The 15,887-nt window shown below is 40.5% G+C and overlaps 2 protein-coding genes across 5 annotated transcripts in view; one reads left to right on the plus strand and one right to left on the minus strand.

Moving 5' to 3' along the window:
• Nucleotides 1-14,930, minus strand: part of MBD5 (methyl-CpG binding domain protein 5) — a 375,507-nt gene extending 360,577 nt beyond the window's left edge. For 2 of the 3 annotated variants that reach the window (XM_085645611.1, XM_085645612.1), the window contains exon 1: nt 14,750-14,930. The gene's annotated coding sequence lies outside the window, so the exon portion shown is untranslated. The remainder of the gene's footprint in view (nt 1-14,749) is intronic. The other variant, XM_085645613.1, reaches the window with a different exon arrangement.
• Nucleotides 14,931-14,988: 58 nt separating this feature from the next.
• The window catches only part of ORC4 (origin recognition complex subunit 4), a 359,395-nt gene continuing 358,496 nt past the window's right edge, over nt 14,989-15,887 (plus strand). Inside the window, exon 1 of one of the 2 annotated variants that reach the window (XM_085645614.1) lies at nt 14,989-15,582. The gene's annotated coding sequence lies outside the window, so the exon portion shown is untranslated. The remainder of the gene's footprint in view (nt 15,583-15,887) is intronic. The other variant, XM_085645615.1, reaches the window with a different exon arrangement.

Below are 15,887 nucleotides of genomic sequence, written 5' to 3' on the forward strand. Positions count from 1 at the left end.
GCATCTTGCTCCTAGTGTCTGGTAGACACGCTGCAATATTTAGAATACAGTCATTTTTTAAATGGGAGAAATTTAAAAGGGCAGAAAAATGTTCTATCAAGTGCAGAAAATTTCTTATTAATAACATTTTTGCACACCCTTTTTCAGCACTTTACATTTCTCCCATTAAAAAAGAATGGTTGTAGATTTGTGTTGTACATGTAACAATTCAAATATCTGTGTATTGCGCACACCTGTTTGTTTATTATATAGCTTTATGATAATTGTTACTCACTGTTGGTGTGGTTAGTGTGCTAGTCAGGATCGTGCGCCTTCCTACCCCACGTAGAAATGGTACCTTATTCCAAGTGTCACTTGTGGCCTGGCTGCACAGCTTAAGAACATACCAAAGAATCTTTACACCAAATAAGTTTGTGTTGCAAAAAATCTTTTTTCAATACTGTTAATCTTTAATATGACATAGTGATTATTCATCTTTATAAGTCACTGATAAATGTATAGTCACAAAGGGTTGTTCATTTATACTTAATACAATGAACATAAAGACCTTTAAGAAAAACAATCAAAATGGCCTATATAACAAATACACTTTTACAGCGTGTGATGAATGCCCAAAGCTTTTCGGGATTTCTATCCATTCTTCAGGGGCCACTATGGAAAATCAAACTTTTTATAGATAAACAACATTATACATGGAGGCATACTCGTACACATCTTTTTGATTTATGATTGAGTTACAAAACTAAACTAATGCATATCCAAAATATCAACAGGTGTAGCTGGAGAAATTCATGTGTCTCTCAAAAATGAGATAACGCGCCTTATTTTGCATTCAACATGACCAATAAAAAGATTGTAATTCACAGTCTCACTGCGACCCTTATTAGAGAGAGGAACATTTTTTAAACACCGCGACCCATCCGAAACCTGTGCTAGAAAGAAAACTTGTAGTGACCGTCACCTATCCAAAAGATTTCAGACAATATATCCATGGTGTTAGAAAAGAAAAAAAAATCACCGAACCAGTATGTCACAAGATAACGTGCTTGGTGCTCAAAGAATGCTTAATTTTATAGCACCTTAAAGGATTTGACGATGCCCGACAACTCACTGCAAAAAGACTGACATCAAAGTGCGGTCCTTCTGCCTCGCTGCATGTACTTACCACATGAGCACAATCTAGATAAATATATATATTTTTTTAAATCAACCATAATTCAGGCAAATAAATGTGTTAAGTACTGAGATCTCGTACCTGAATATTCATACCTGTGTGTTGGTTACTAGTAAGGAAACCAATGTAATGTTATGTGTGCAGCTCAGTAGGCGGGAACAGTAGTGATCAACCCTGAAAGGCAAAAGATAAGGCTATCTATTCAAACCACTAAGCGGTTGAAAATTCTAATGTACATGCCTCTGTGAATTCTTACCTTTCCTGATTTTATTGTGTCTCACTATGTCTATCCGTCCACACCAATTCGTACAGATGCTCGTAAAACTATGACTGGCGTTAAACGCCTTAAGATCGGCATCTCAATATGCCAACAACAGAAAAGGGACTATAGAATTAAAAAATGAGGAGGCATGCCCAAAACACGGCCGCCATCTTGAAAGTTGTACACATAGAACACATGACAAGACACCTCATTGTTTCAGTATTAGTTGCTGGAAAGTCTGTAGTAACGAATGAACAATGGAAGCATAAATCACAATTCGCTAGATCTCCTGCATGATGGCGGGCTGACTGGATTTCCTATTGTACTTGTGAGTCGTAGTGAAACATGCCATATGAGGTGTGGTGAGCCTTCGTCTATTGTTCCAAAAAATGTTCAATGAATCTAAACTTAAAAGTTATGACTAACTGTTTAACTATGTTGAGATAAGTGAGGAATCCCAAAAATGTCCCTCTGAGACAAAAGTTTAGAGTTGTATATGTCACTGCTTATAGACCAGTCTCTAAAATTAGAAACCTTAGCTGAGCTACATTGTGTTTATTTTCAAACCAATTGACTGCTAAATTGGATTAAAACATTGAATACAATGATTGCCATAGGTTTGAATTACAAAATAGAAATTCTTTGTTTTGTCCTCGCTAGTCCACTTCAGCAGGTATAGTCTTGATAATTGCAACAAACGGTGTAATGTCATTCTTTGTTATGAATATTTCAGGCCATATTTTGTCATCATACACAAAATAGCGTTTTAGAAATATTACTTTGCTCAATGAAACACTAGGAAACAGTTTATTACTATATTCTGTGGTTTTCTTCATATTAATTTTGGGTTTCTGATCTTTCTTTCACTTAAGAATAATGTTTTTCACTCTGGTGTTCTTTCGGTTTCCTATATCTTGAGAGTCGTATGTATCCCATTACTCTTATATTCTCCGCAACTTCACAGTTATCTGAACATAGCCAGCCAGTTAGTCAGAACTTTTAAGTTTAAATTAATTGAACCTCTTTTGGAACAATAGACGTAGGCTCACCACACCACGTACAAGACGTTTCACGGCTACTCACAAGTACAGTAGGAAATCCAGTGAGCCCACCATCATGCAGGAGGTTTAACTGATTGTGATTTATGCGCCAATTGTTTATTTGTTACTACTGACTTTCTAGCAACAAAAACTGAAGCGATGAGGTGTCTTATTATGTGTTATATGAGGTTGTTTACAAACGCAATATATATGCCCAGCATCGATAGGCTGTCATAACCTACATAGTCAGGTGAGCCCCTGTAACTTTAAAGATGGCGGCCGTATTTTCAGCGTTCCGCCCCATTTTTGAACTCCATAGTCCCTTTTCTGCTGTTCGCATACTGAGACGCAGATCTTAAGGTGTTTAAACGCCAAAGTTTCACGAGCATTTGTACGAAGCGGTGTGGCAGGACAGACATAGCGAAACACAAGAAAATCAGGAGAGGTAAGAATTCACAGATGCATGTACATTAGAATTTTTCATCCGCTTAGTGATTTGATAAGATGGTTTATCTTTTTCCTTACTGGGTTGGTCAGTGCTGTTCTCATTCTCTGAGCTACACACATAACTTACATCGGTTTCCTTACAACACAGGTATGAACATTCAGGTACGAGATCTCAGTACTTAACAACGCATTTATTTGCCTGCATCATGGTTGATGGACGGTTTTTATTATTTCTCGAGATCGTGCTCACGTGGAGCGTACACGCAGAGAGGTAGAAGGACTGCACTTTGATGTCAGTCTTTTTGTGTGAGTAGCCAAGCATCGTAAAATCCTTTAAGGCGATATACAATTAACCATTCTCTGAGCACTAAGCACGTCATCTTGTGACATACTGGTTCAGTGATTCTTTGTTTCTTTTCTAACACCATGGATATATTGTCAGAAATCTTTTGGATAGGGGACGGTCACTACAAGTTTTCTTTCTCTCTTCGGATGGGTGACAGTGTTTGAAGAAAAAAAAAATTCTCTCTAACAAGGGTCACGGTGGGACTGTGAATCACAATCTTTTTTATTGTTTTATGTTGAATGCAAAATAAGGCATGTGATCTCATTTTAGAGACACATAGAATTTCTCAAGCTACAATTTTGGTATTTTGGATATGCATTAGTTTTGTTTTGTAACTCAATCATAAATTAAAAAGATGTGCAAGAGTATGCCTCCCTGTATATTGTTATTTATCTATTACATTTTTGATTTTTCATAATGTCCCCCCCTGAAGAAGGGATAGAAATCCTGGAATGCATTCGGCATTCATCACATCGCTGCAAAAGCGAACTTATTTGTTAAATAGGCCATTTTGATTGTTTTTCTTGAAGGTCTTTATGTTCATTGTATTACCCCTTTGCGGATATACATTTAACAGTGACTTATAAAGATGAATAGTCAATATGCCATATTAAATATGAATAGTATTTTTGCAACACAAACTTATTTGGTGCAAACATTCTTTGATATATTCGTAAGCTGTGCAGCCAGGCCACACGTGACTAGTGACACTTGCGATAAGGTACATGTTACAATGCCACATATGGCTAAAGGTATGTCCTGTACCACAAGTACATACGAAACAGGCCCTCAGTCACCAATACACATATATCCCATTTATTTACACACATGTTCATACATCCCCACAGAGAATGCACTCACTGATGCACATTGTAGCCCTTTAACAATATCCCTAGTCACAGTATTTTGTTCTAACCATAGAATCAGGCTCCATGGTTTAAAGTCAATGAAGCTCAGTGAAGGGGTGTCTGGTAACAGTGCACAAGTTACTTCAGGAGCTCAGGGCGATTGTCACTGATCAGAAGTAGCTCTCGTTACAGAACAGGTTGGAGACCACTGATTTAGACATAAAATAGGGATCTACTTGATTGAGTTCCTGAGGAAAGCCACAAGACCAGGTCTGGGCTGAAGTGGCTGAAACATGCAGACCACGACCGTTTATGATGTGGGGTATCCTTAGTTTATTTCCATGGACACCCCTCTTGTTTTTAACCTTACCCTAGTGCCAAAAATACTTCAATTTTTTTTTCCTGGCTACTAGAAGTAATTTTTTTATCTTCTTAACACAGATCCCTCTGGAAATTCCATTTAGAAGAGCTCCCACCCGCGAAGGGTTGAGCCCACCAAGACACATTATGTCTTATGGGTAAGGACTCGATGATGAATCATGCCAATAATGAATTCTAGTGGGTGAGAGCCCTTTTTTTAAAGGATTCCCAGGTTAGGAAAGGTGGCACACGAGCTCCACTCCCCTTTGATTAATTTGTTCACCCTTGTAAAAGGACCGGACGCATTCAAAATATTTCTAACCCCCTCTCCCTTTTTTGATTATTCAGCAGGGGTACAATTCAATCTGGTTGGGCATTTTGGTATTTTGCTCGAGTTAGTTTTAGACCCAGGGGAGCGTGTCCCAGTACACTTCCATTCAGATGAAAAATGGAACAGAGACTGCTCAGATTTTAAGGCTTTTTATTGAAAGCAGGGGGCGTGTTTAAGGTCCAGTGTACCCAAGACAGTAGGTTATTGCAGTGTGGTGCTGCAAATATCTTTCGTACAGTGGGAGAGGTACCCTGCAGTGTCTAATGGAGCAGAGACCCTGTGGTGACGGGATGAGAATGTCCCCCTCCCCTCTTCTAGCATTGTGGCCTCAGCAGGTAATTCCATGTCTGGAAGGAGTCACTCGGTGAAAGAATTAAAGCTTTAGTGGTTTGGGTTTCTTACTGTTATAGTTTTTACCTCTCTTGTAATTCAGTAGGGAGACAGATTCAGCATGTCTCATTTGCACACAGTGCTCCTATTATAGTCTCTGTGGTCCCACCTTATTGCCTGGGAGCCCCTCTGTTATTCTCAGCCTTCCTTTACTTTGGCTGCTCGCTCATCTCCCTCGCTTGCTTAATTTGCTGTATTGGGACATTTGGAGGGATCCTGAGGCAATGTGGTAGGCTTACACATTTGTCTCTATTGTGGCCTTGGCTGCCCAAATTGTCTGCCACGCCCCCCCCCTCTTTATCCTGTACTTATGGCACAGCAAGGGGTTCCAAGTCACTTGAATGGGTCTCCTAGTTGGCAGCAATTGGCTCCCACACATGTGCCCATCACACCCCTCACATCGCTCCTTGCACAGCCATCGGCTTCCAAGTCCCTATCGGTTACAAGCTACCCTGTGTGGACACCTTGAGCGCAGCTGTAGATCAGCAGTGCCGTCTGTATCTTCGAGTGGCTGTAGTGTTCTCGGGCACTCAATTCATCATACAAGAATGACTGACGGCAGTCTTCTGTGCCCATTGTGGCCAGCCTGTGGACACTCATCTAGCCTCAGGTGCCATTTTGGACCAGACACATTAGGGTAGTCAGCTTTAATCCACACTGGGGAAGAACTTCCTACTTAAGATCGCTTTCCCCACATGTCTATTTTGCTTAGGAGGGTCCTCCTGTGCCAGATATTATAGCTCAGAGTCTGAGGAAAGCGATAATGCAGGCTTTGAGTAGCGGAGGGCCAGGAAACAACGCTCAGGCATGCCCCTATCATGATTGTCTGCCTCTAATACTTTTTTTAAACCTATGTAAAGGCGTTATAAACAAAGCTATTCAAAGCTTGAATTTCAGAGAAAAATAATATATTATGAAGTGGGAAGGGATAGTGTGGGGAAGCAATGGGCAAGCGAGAAAGGCAATATATGCACTCAAACGTAGTGAAACAACTGTATGAAAATAATAAGCCCCAAATGTTAGTAGTGGAGGGAAACATCTCACTTAATCATAACGTAGAAAATTAGAGATGCTCCAGAGGTAGGACAAACAAAATAATTAGGACGCAAGCCATCGATGAAAAGCAGGGATATGAAGATAAACAAGAAAGCTATCAAATCAAGAATAAGGGGCTGACCCAAATCAATAAATCTTTGGCAACAGACAGCAATAGCCGTCTATAGGTGAAACAAAACAAGATGGCCTAGTACCAGCACACTCTATTAAAGAAAGTGAAACCAATACTCTCAGAAACTGATTTCAGTACTGCTAGTCAAGTCAACATACTCTTGCTCAACGGTCTTCCAAAATCCACACTGGGCCCGCTTACGGCCATCCAGCATGCCACAGCACGACTCCATTAGGGTAAGAAGAATTGATGGAATGTCGCTGACTCCCTTTGTCAGCCAGCATCATCTTCAAAACCAGCTACATCATCTACAAAGCTCACATGACTGGCACCCTGGCATATTCCGGTTGACAAACTCACCATCTCTGGAGGCTCTTAGAACACCCACCAGGACATCATCAGATAAGAGGTAAAATAGAAAATAGTGCTTCAATTTGCTACAATTCAGCAAAGACTGAAGCTAAACTTCTATAAAGAACACTACACCACTACACAATAATGTTAGGTTTCTGTTCTAAGAAGCCAGCTACTCTTCTAATCAATTGCTGCTTGTACCTTTGTCACTATACAGAGCTCTGCTGTCTTTCGAAGAGGTTTGAACTACAAAAATGAATAATGTTGTCCAAGACCCACTAGGGGAAGGGAATGTTAAAGTAAAAAATCTCTTCACTCACTAAGTAATAAGATACACCTAGGTTTTATTTTAGCATAGGTATAGAGGTGTCCACAGAGAGCAGGCGCAGCTGCTGGATACAAGAGAGTTAAGTTTCAACTTACAATCTCCATGCATACTAGAATACACAGCAATAAACATACATGAAAACCAGCCCAGCAACTGTATTGTGTAACCACTTAGCCAACTTGGAATAAACAAATGTATTGAATACATAAAATAAGTATATACAATACATGTCCTTTTCCACAGTACCATAAAGCAAATGCCAAATCTAATTGCCCTTTCAGGCAAACCATGGGATGGAGGACTATACAGAGCTCTTTTTAATGATTGCCACGATTTCATGCAACACACACACATACCATTTCAGAAGGACAAAATAAAATGTAGTATAGATGAACATACCAAGACAACTAATACAAAACAAAGTCTCTCCAAACTGGTCTGGTAAATTGCATACCTTTTTATGCGACATCACTTGAAATGCTAGAAGAACAAGAGTTGAATCACTGGCTCTAACATTGCTAGAACCAGTACAATTACTACCACAAGTATCACTACAGACTGCTGTTTCATCAATATTGTCTGGTAGATTTGAAGTCACATCAAACTGCTCATTGCACTCATCCTGTACTTCGGACATTTTCTCTGCCTCCTCACTACTTACAAATTACACTACATTTATTCCACCATCCTTCCTTTTCAACAGTAATGAATTAAGTACTAATCTAATCACTTTGAAATGAACAGTGCACCTCAAATGCCGGTTAGGCAGTCTTAGGTATTCTAATGTGTACAAAATCACTAACCACAAAATCAAAGACTTGAGCTGTTGTGCTTATTGTCATAATACTGCCTAGTTTTCACTAGCTTATCTTGGACTCTTTAATTTCATTAACCAAACTTCAATGAAACAGGAAATCTATTGCCCACAGAAAAAAGGCATTAAAATAGTTCTGGCATTCCGACCGCTCAATAAAAGAAATCGAGATACTGTAGCAGTGAGGTGTGCCAAGTTGGGTAGACATTTTTTCTTCCAAATGGTGTTTTACATGCAAATTATTTGTCAATGCCATTTGCACCCCCTACCTTTAAAAATATATTTGCCCTTTCAAGCAAACCATGGGTTGGGGGATTTATACTGAGCTCTTTTTTAATGAAAAAATACCATGATATTTTTTAAATTACACATCTTTTCCAAAAGAACTATGTGCCATTGTCCAGTACGGAGAAACTTGGAACCCCTTCCAAAGCAAGTCTCAAACTACATCAGAAGTTGTCTGAAGAACAAACTCAGTAATAAATCAATTTTGAAAAAGTAGTCATACGAGATCAAAAATGTCATTACTAGGAGAAAATGAAAAAGAACCCATGGAAGTCCACTGCAATTTTTAACCTCAAAGGCAATTAGGAAATATTATGCACAGCAAAAGTTTCTCTTTATGTTATCAATGTTTGTTTGATGTTAAACTTTAAATTAATTAACAAATCTTTCAACCCAAATATCTGTACCAGGTCACCAATATAACTTGAGCAATAGATTCTGTGTAGCAGTAACATCAGGATGCCCACTATGTGCTAATGCATAATTTTTTCACACGAAGCCAAGGGAGGAACAAAGAAATCTTGATGCAACAAAAAAATCCCTTGTAAAGGCAATTCTGAGGAAAACTGTGCAAAACTATGTAAATGACTATCTAATACTTTATCATTCAGCCAACCACTAATTACTAATTCTTTGACTTCCTACTAATTCTTTGACTTCCTTTAAAATTGTATCATCTTTGCAAGCTTCCAACCATTCTCTGTCAGTTACAATACCATTAAACACAGCTAATGGGTCAAAGACAGTGAACACCCATCATGCTCATATCATTTTAACTACATTGAGCAGACACTTAACAGGTTATCTTGATGAACAGCTTGGAAATGTTTACCACTCACAACATGCTTAACAGTAAAATATACTCTCGGATTTTTAGAATTATTCACAACGACCTTGCTTAGGATTTTACAACTCCATTTACAGAAGTGAAATACACGAGTAACTTGTTATTTGTCCATAAACTGAAGATTGCACTGCAAAAGAGGACGAGGAATATAAATATACTGCCAATGAGTGTAGTAGTCACTACAAATTGCAAAGACACAGCACGCCTCCAACCTAAAATGTACATTCCCTTGAACCCTGACTAATCACATTGGCTACTGTTACATGTGAGAAGAGATGTACGGACACCAATAGTCATGGAAATCAGGAGACAATAGCAAGTGGTTCCTCCAATTCTCAACCCGTTTCAGTACAGCTCAACAAAAGGCAAGAGCCCACCTCAGTTACCCGGTTGCCATTCATACTGCCCAGTCCACTTCTCCAGCTGCTACACCTACTTCGAAGCAGGTGCTGCAAGCTGGCTGAGACAAGAATGTACTAGGAAAGAGAACTGCAGGTTGCCGTCACTGATAATTGGGGAAAGTATATCAGTTTCTTGCCATTGTCAATTGGGGATGTTGTTTTTTTGTCTCTTGGACCAAGTTGCCTGGGCAGAGGGGAGCAGTACTTGTGTTAAGAGGACTCTACTACCTGACAGTGAAAGTGCATAGATTACGTCAAACATGACAGCAGAGCTCCTGGTAAGACAAAAACATTGGGCGTGATTATCCGTATATGCACCTTCATTAAATATTAAAACACAAGAAAAAATACAGGGGGTAACAAATTAATTCACCCTGCTCCCCACTCTATTGGCACATGTAACACCACCACAGTGTAATAGTGCAATAGATTTTCTAATTAAGCAATTCAAGGAAACTGATAGATAATTCCTTGTATTGTATGGAACATTTACATACATCTATTTACATAAGGGGTCTGAACACTTGACAAAAGGCATACGATTAATTTTTAGAAAGACACAGAGTGGACCGGTCAATGCCCCAGGAAACTCACCTAGACCCTAAGCACCTAACCCATATTGCTACAAAGTGGGCCTAAGAAGTATACTTTGCCTACGTTAGCTCTTATTCTAGGGGAATGTGTATACTAATCCAAAAATCCTTACACTTTGGACTAAAGAAGAAACACATAGATACAGAAAGAAGATGTATAGATAGAAGGTAAATATAGCTCCACAAGTCCACATACTATGGCAGTTTGTTACACACATAAATAGATATAGTCTGAGTCTAATTGACTGAACTCTGGATACATTTAGCAAGTCAGAGGCTGACATTTTGGGTAATGAATATGAATTTAACTACAAACCCGCTCTTAGAAAGGTCTAGACCAGAGTCGGCCATCAAACTCAGGCCAGGCACACACTGCTGCAGATACTAAAATCAATTGCAACTTGAGGATGCCTGAAGAATATGGAATGGGTCAGAGAGAACATCTTCATACTATTCCATCATCTATAATGCATAATCACTAACAGATTATTGGCTTACATCAAAGGACATAGTTATATGGATCTGAAAGGCCATCCCATACACTCCCTGATACTACCTAATTCACATAAACCCCAAGGGGTGCTTGGCGGATCCCAGCCATACCTTACTGGACTCTCCATTCAATATAGAAAACTACACAGTAATCAAATTCTTTGAACTTAAAAGGTGTACCATATATAGCTATGCTACCCTTTAAGGGGCTTTCAAAGTCTACACAGGAGGAATAACAATATCCTATCAGGTATCATTAAAGACATACTCAGTCTTCTTGAACTACTAGAGTGTCACAAACAAAAAAACTGGCTCGCTCTCTAATGTACCGAAAAGGTGAGAAACTGCTAGCTGAAATAAATATGAAGATCAATTAATTCAGAGATGTAGTTAATTGAGAGATGAAATTTAGGGGGGGGGGACATATTCTTACTAGAAAACATGGTGAAGGCGAAACACCAGGGAAAACACTCAATGGCACTATCACAAGGAGTGCAAGTGTCCCAGGTAAAGTAAGGATGCCACTAAATGTCAGTCATACAGACTGCAGTATCTGCTGAATTTTGATAATAAAATACTGGCTAAATTAATCACTAGCAAATTGATGCCACAGAGTACAGGCATTAAAGCCCAGATCAAGCTGTCTGCATTCTAAGTTGGTTAACATCAACTAATCTATACACAAAATTTGCGACATTACACCAGGAGCTGAACCCCAAGATCTAAACAGCAGCTGCATTTTTAGATGCTGAAAAAGCATCTCAGTCGCCAAAGACTGGCTGCGAAGGTTGGCATTAGGACCTTTTATACTTAAGGTCATATCTCAATTATACAAACAAACACTGACAAGGGTGCAGATTAAGGAATGCACTTACTTTATTGGCACGAATATACAGCAGAGATGTCCCTCAGTCCTATGCTCTGGAGGCTTGATGTACCAGGTATAGAATTCTACTAGGTCTAAACCTAAGAAACCTGTTTCATCCAACACAGGGACTGCCTCACTTAATTTTGAAGACAGATCAAATTGTAAAAAGGTACTCTGCAAAGCCAAATACTACTGGGACTACGGCACCCAAGTACAAAAGTACAGACTGTGGAGTCTGCCTGTTGGGTGTGAAACAAAAGCCAGCCCGTATGTTGGGCTGGACATTTTGCATTTGCCAACCCTCCTGTAACCACACAACTCAATTTTGAAGCTCATTGAAGAGAAGGAAGTAATTAGTTCCCTAGAAAAATTTGGTAAACAGCAGTTGGGGAAAACTGTATAAGAACACGACAGATCAATGCTTAACGTGTTCACCTATTTTCTTTTACATCACCAAGGTCACTATGACCAAGGAAAGGTGCCCAGATAAACTTTTCACAAGGATCGTATTGTCTACGTCAATAAAAGACAAGGAACTATACGAATTTTGTTCTGGGGGATTTTTCCTGTTTGGGGAGGGCTAAAAATCATAACTTCCTGCTAAGTTTGCAACAGCGAGCCCTCGGCATACGTTTCAATAAATATATATACAAGAAGTGGTACAAGAAAATCTATGTAGGATTTATAAAACTCGTTAGGCAATCCAAAATCAGAAAATCCAATACCAAGAAATCTTTGGGTAAAAAAAATGAGTGACAGTGATGCTGCTCGTTGTAATGCAGTGTTTAAAAAACCATCAAAAAAGTAAAAGTGAAACAAAAATTGAAAATGCTGGAAGAAAAAGCAAAAGTATTAAAAGTATCTCAAAAGTTCACACTGAATTCGGTATTTTTAATCTTCATTTTTATGCATAAACATCTGTTATTCAGCACCAAGATATCCTTGGGTGAAAGTGTGCTTTACAAATACACACGTTATGTTTATGTTATATGCTAATTTTACACTCGGGCAGCTCGGAACAAAATTATTAAGGACGTGTAAAGGAAAATGATTGCCAAAGTCTTATTTGCTTTCCACAAGACTCGGAAATTTAACAGGATCAAGTATTTTGGTCCACTGCAGTAGCTCAAGGTGATATTTATGGCCTTTGAGAAGAAGAGACATCTCCTTTTCAGTAATGCTACTTACAGGTTCTACCTTAAGCGCCATCTGAGTGTAGCAGCTGTCCCCTTCCCCATGGTCATAAAAGCCTTTGTGTACCAAGGCCTGAACTTTTGTGCAATATGTGGAATGCAGGATATAAGACAAAAGCAACCCTTAAAGTCTGTTCTTTAGTCATATGCTGTAAAACATGTAACCACTTCTTTACTTTTACAGCAAAACTAGGTGGCGTGGAGAGCAGCACAGAGCACGGAACATGCATTTCGGGGGGCATTGCACGTGAGAGAGAGCAAGCAAACATGGACTCTCTCATTGAGTGTGTAAACAGTGCTTGAAATGGAAAAATAGAAGTTGCTTGTTTCTGAGAAGTGCTACTACTCTCCAATTAAAAGTATTAAATTTTTCTTGATAAGTGCAGGTACTCTCACTCTCAAAATTAAAAAGTGTCAGTACTCAGTAAAGAACAGTAAAACCCATTTAAGGTACTGACATAAAAGAAAAAAATTGGTTTCCTAAATGTGCACAGTGGAAGGATACAAGACAGCTAATCAAAAGAATGGTAAAGAGGCTATACTCTCGGAGAGATAATAAGCAAGCAAATAAGAGTGACAGAAAAGCCAACCAACAGTAAAGCATGGGAGGGCTCGAAGCCCACTGTACATTTTTAGTATGGTCTACTAAAACAGTCTGATATTTTTAAACGTTTTCCACTTCAATGTACCTGTAGGAAAGACACATTTAATTATTTCATACAACTAGAGGATGTTTATATTTTTCAACCACATATGAAAAAGACATCTGTTTTTACATCCTTTCATTAAAACATATAGGGGCAGATTTATAAGCCCTGTGCGTCACTTTTGCGCCGCCGTTGCGTCACTTTTGTGACGCAGCGGCTGCGCAAAGCCAGCGCCATGCTGCAGCAGATTTACAACGTGACGCATCAAGGGAGAGGCGTCACGTTGTAAAGCTTGCGCCACATGTGGGCGTACCTTCACAGGGGGGCGGAGGCATTCCGGCGCAGGAACGCCTCCGAAAAGTGGCTGAGTGAAATCTACAAGGCGTAAGGATTGACGCACCATTGTACCGATAGGGCACCCCCGAGCCTTGCTGGAGCTGTGTCGCGCTTGCGACGCAACTCCAGGAATGCGCCGCCCTTCCGCCATCAGATGCGTCACGCATCTGTTTATCCTTGCGCCACGATGCGCTGCATTGTAAATGCGGAGCATCTATTGTGGCGCAAGGGTAAACTTGCGTGACGCATCTTCCCTGGCGCATCCATGCTGATTTGCAGGGATGCGCCAGGGAACATAAATCTGCCCCATAGTGCAGAATAAAACAGGTAAATGCATGCATGTATTCACTTCAAATAGTCATCTCGTTTCTCAGGAATCAGCGAGAGAATGACGTGATTTAAAGAAAAAGGAGAGAGTGTGACAGGGAGACATCAGCCCTAAGAGTAGACATGCAAGTAACGCAACATGGATATCATAAATTTGAAACTACTTATGATGCCCGCTGTTATTCACTGCACCAAACATAAAGCAACAAGAAGAGACTACTTCAGACAGTTTTAAATGAAAATCACAGACTTTCAAAAGGTAGGCGATGAACATTTGCAAATCACTCTAACTAGAAGGCTCAAGTGGCATAAAAACAGCAAAACGCTCATCAATATGCCTTAAAACAAAACACAGTGAATCCTAAGGGCAAACAAGAAGCCTCGCGAATACTGAGTTCAGAAAATAGTCCAAAACCAAACAGAACAGATACTACAGGAAGTCGATCCCCTTTATCTCTCAAAGTAAAATGGAAGATGATGCCTCGAATATATTTTAAAATACTTTGGACAATAAGGTTTTGGCAATACACATATGTCAAGTCACACTATCAGAGTATTGCTACACTACATTTCCTAATGTATGAACTTGGCTGTCAGCCCCTGCGCGATTCTAACCTGACCTTTCCATGGGCTCAAATCACTGTCATTCAACCCCCATTCCAAGTTGGGGGTGGGTACGGGTTAGTCCAGGCCCGCCCCCGCGCAGCTGTGGGTGCGAGGAGAACCAAGCCCTGCGCAGTGGTGGGTGTGGAGGGGCAGTCCAGCCGCGATGAACCTGAGTAGGCAGGATATAGCCCCACCCTCGCGGAGCTGTGGGTGGGGATGAAGGCGTTCTCGAGCCCTATAAAATGAAGAGTGCGGAGCGCAGGATAGTACCTCTCGACAGATGAGCACTTACCACAAACGTAGCGGGTCAGGGCCAAGATGGAATAGTGGAGGGCGGACAGGACTGGTAGAAGTAAAAGCCGCGAAGGACAGGCTGAGCCCTGTACAGCAAGAAGCAGTTTGCAGAAGCAGCTCAGGCTGGGGCCTGGGCCCGGGGGGAGCCGCGGTGCTCAGGAACAGCAGGAGGGAGGGGCAAGGGGGGGTCGCAGGAGATGACGTACTCGTAACATGGATGCAGGCTGGGTGGCTCTCGGGAGCGGATGGTGCCAAAGAAGCTGCCAAGGGGCGGAGATAGCCAGATTGAGAACGCCGTGGGAACTAGTGCATTTTATTTTCCTGCAACGATTTCAGTCGCGCGGTTCAGCGATTTTCTTGACTGATTAAGCCATGGACCCTTATTCATGTAAATGGATAAACAGACTTTTTGGGTGAAGCGTAAGGAAACCCGTCATCTGACGGAATGTTGGGGTCGTGCAGCAGCTAAATAACTACGCCCAGGGCATGTGTACTTTCCTGGACTCACCGCTAATAAGCTACTAGCAAGCTCCTCGCCGACCTATCGAAAGCCACAGCACAGGATCCAATGTCACGGGCCCAATGAATAACGAGTGCGAATTCACCCAGCAAATCCCATGACAAAAAACACATTTCACGTAACTGGTGTAATATGTGTCCACCGATTTGATTTGTTTGAAGTACTTATATATGTTTGCCTCATGCTACTAATCAGCGTGCTGTAAACAGGAGATCGCCGTTATACTACCAAGGAAGAATAGCGGAATTCCTTTATAAATAACTGGCTTTAGTGAAGTACAGTAAAGGTTATGATTATTCTCTACAATTCAGGTAATACCGGAAACTCGCCTAGCCTTGTAACATTTGGTATCACTTGTCTGTTGAGTGCGGAGCATGCTTGTCAACTTGGAGGTTCTTGGATGAGGATGGGGTCAGATGTTTAAGAGGTTGGTCTCCTTAAAACGAAAAGAGAAAACCTTTTTGTTGGGCGATGCAGGTTTTCAAAGAAGTTAACGCTTTTGAACAGAGGGTGGCACGCTGCTTTTTAGGAGGGTAAATATCGTTAAGAGGAGGGTGAGTTGAAGGCTATGGAAAATTACTTAAAATAACTCCCCATTTCACTACTCTATTACTGG

This window comes from Triturus cristatus, chromosome 3_1 (genome assembly GCF_964204655.1).
Source record: "Triturus cristatus chromosome 3_1, aTriCri1.1, whole genome shotgun sequence".
In the NCBI taxonomy this organism is placed as follows: Eukaryota; Metazoa; Chordata; class Amphibia; order Caudata; family Salamandridae; genus Triturus; species Triturus cristatus.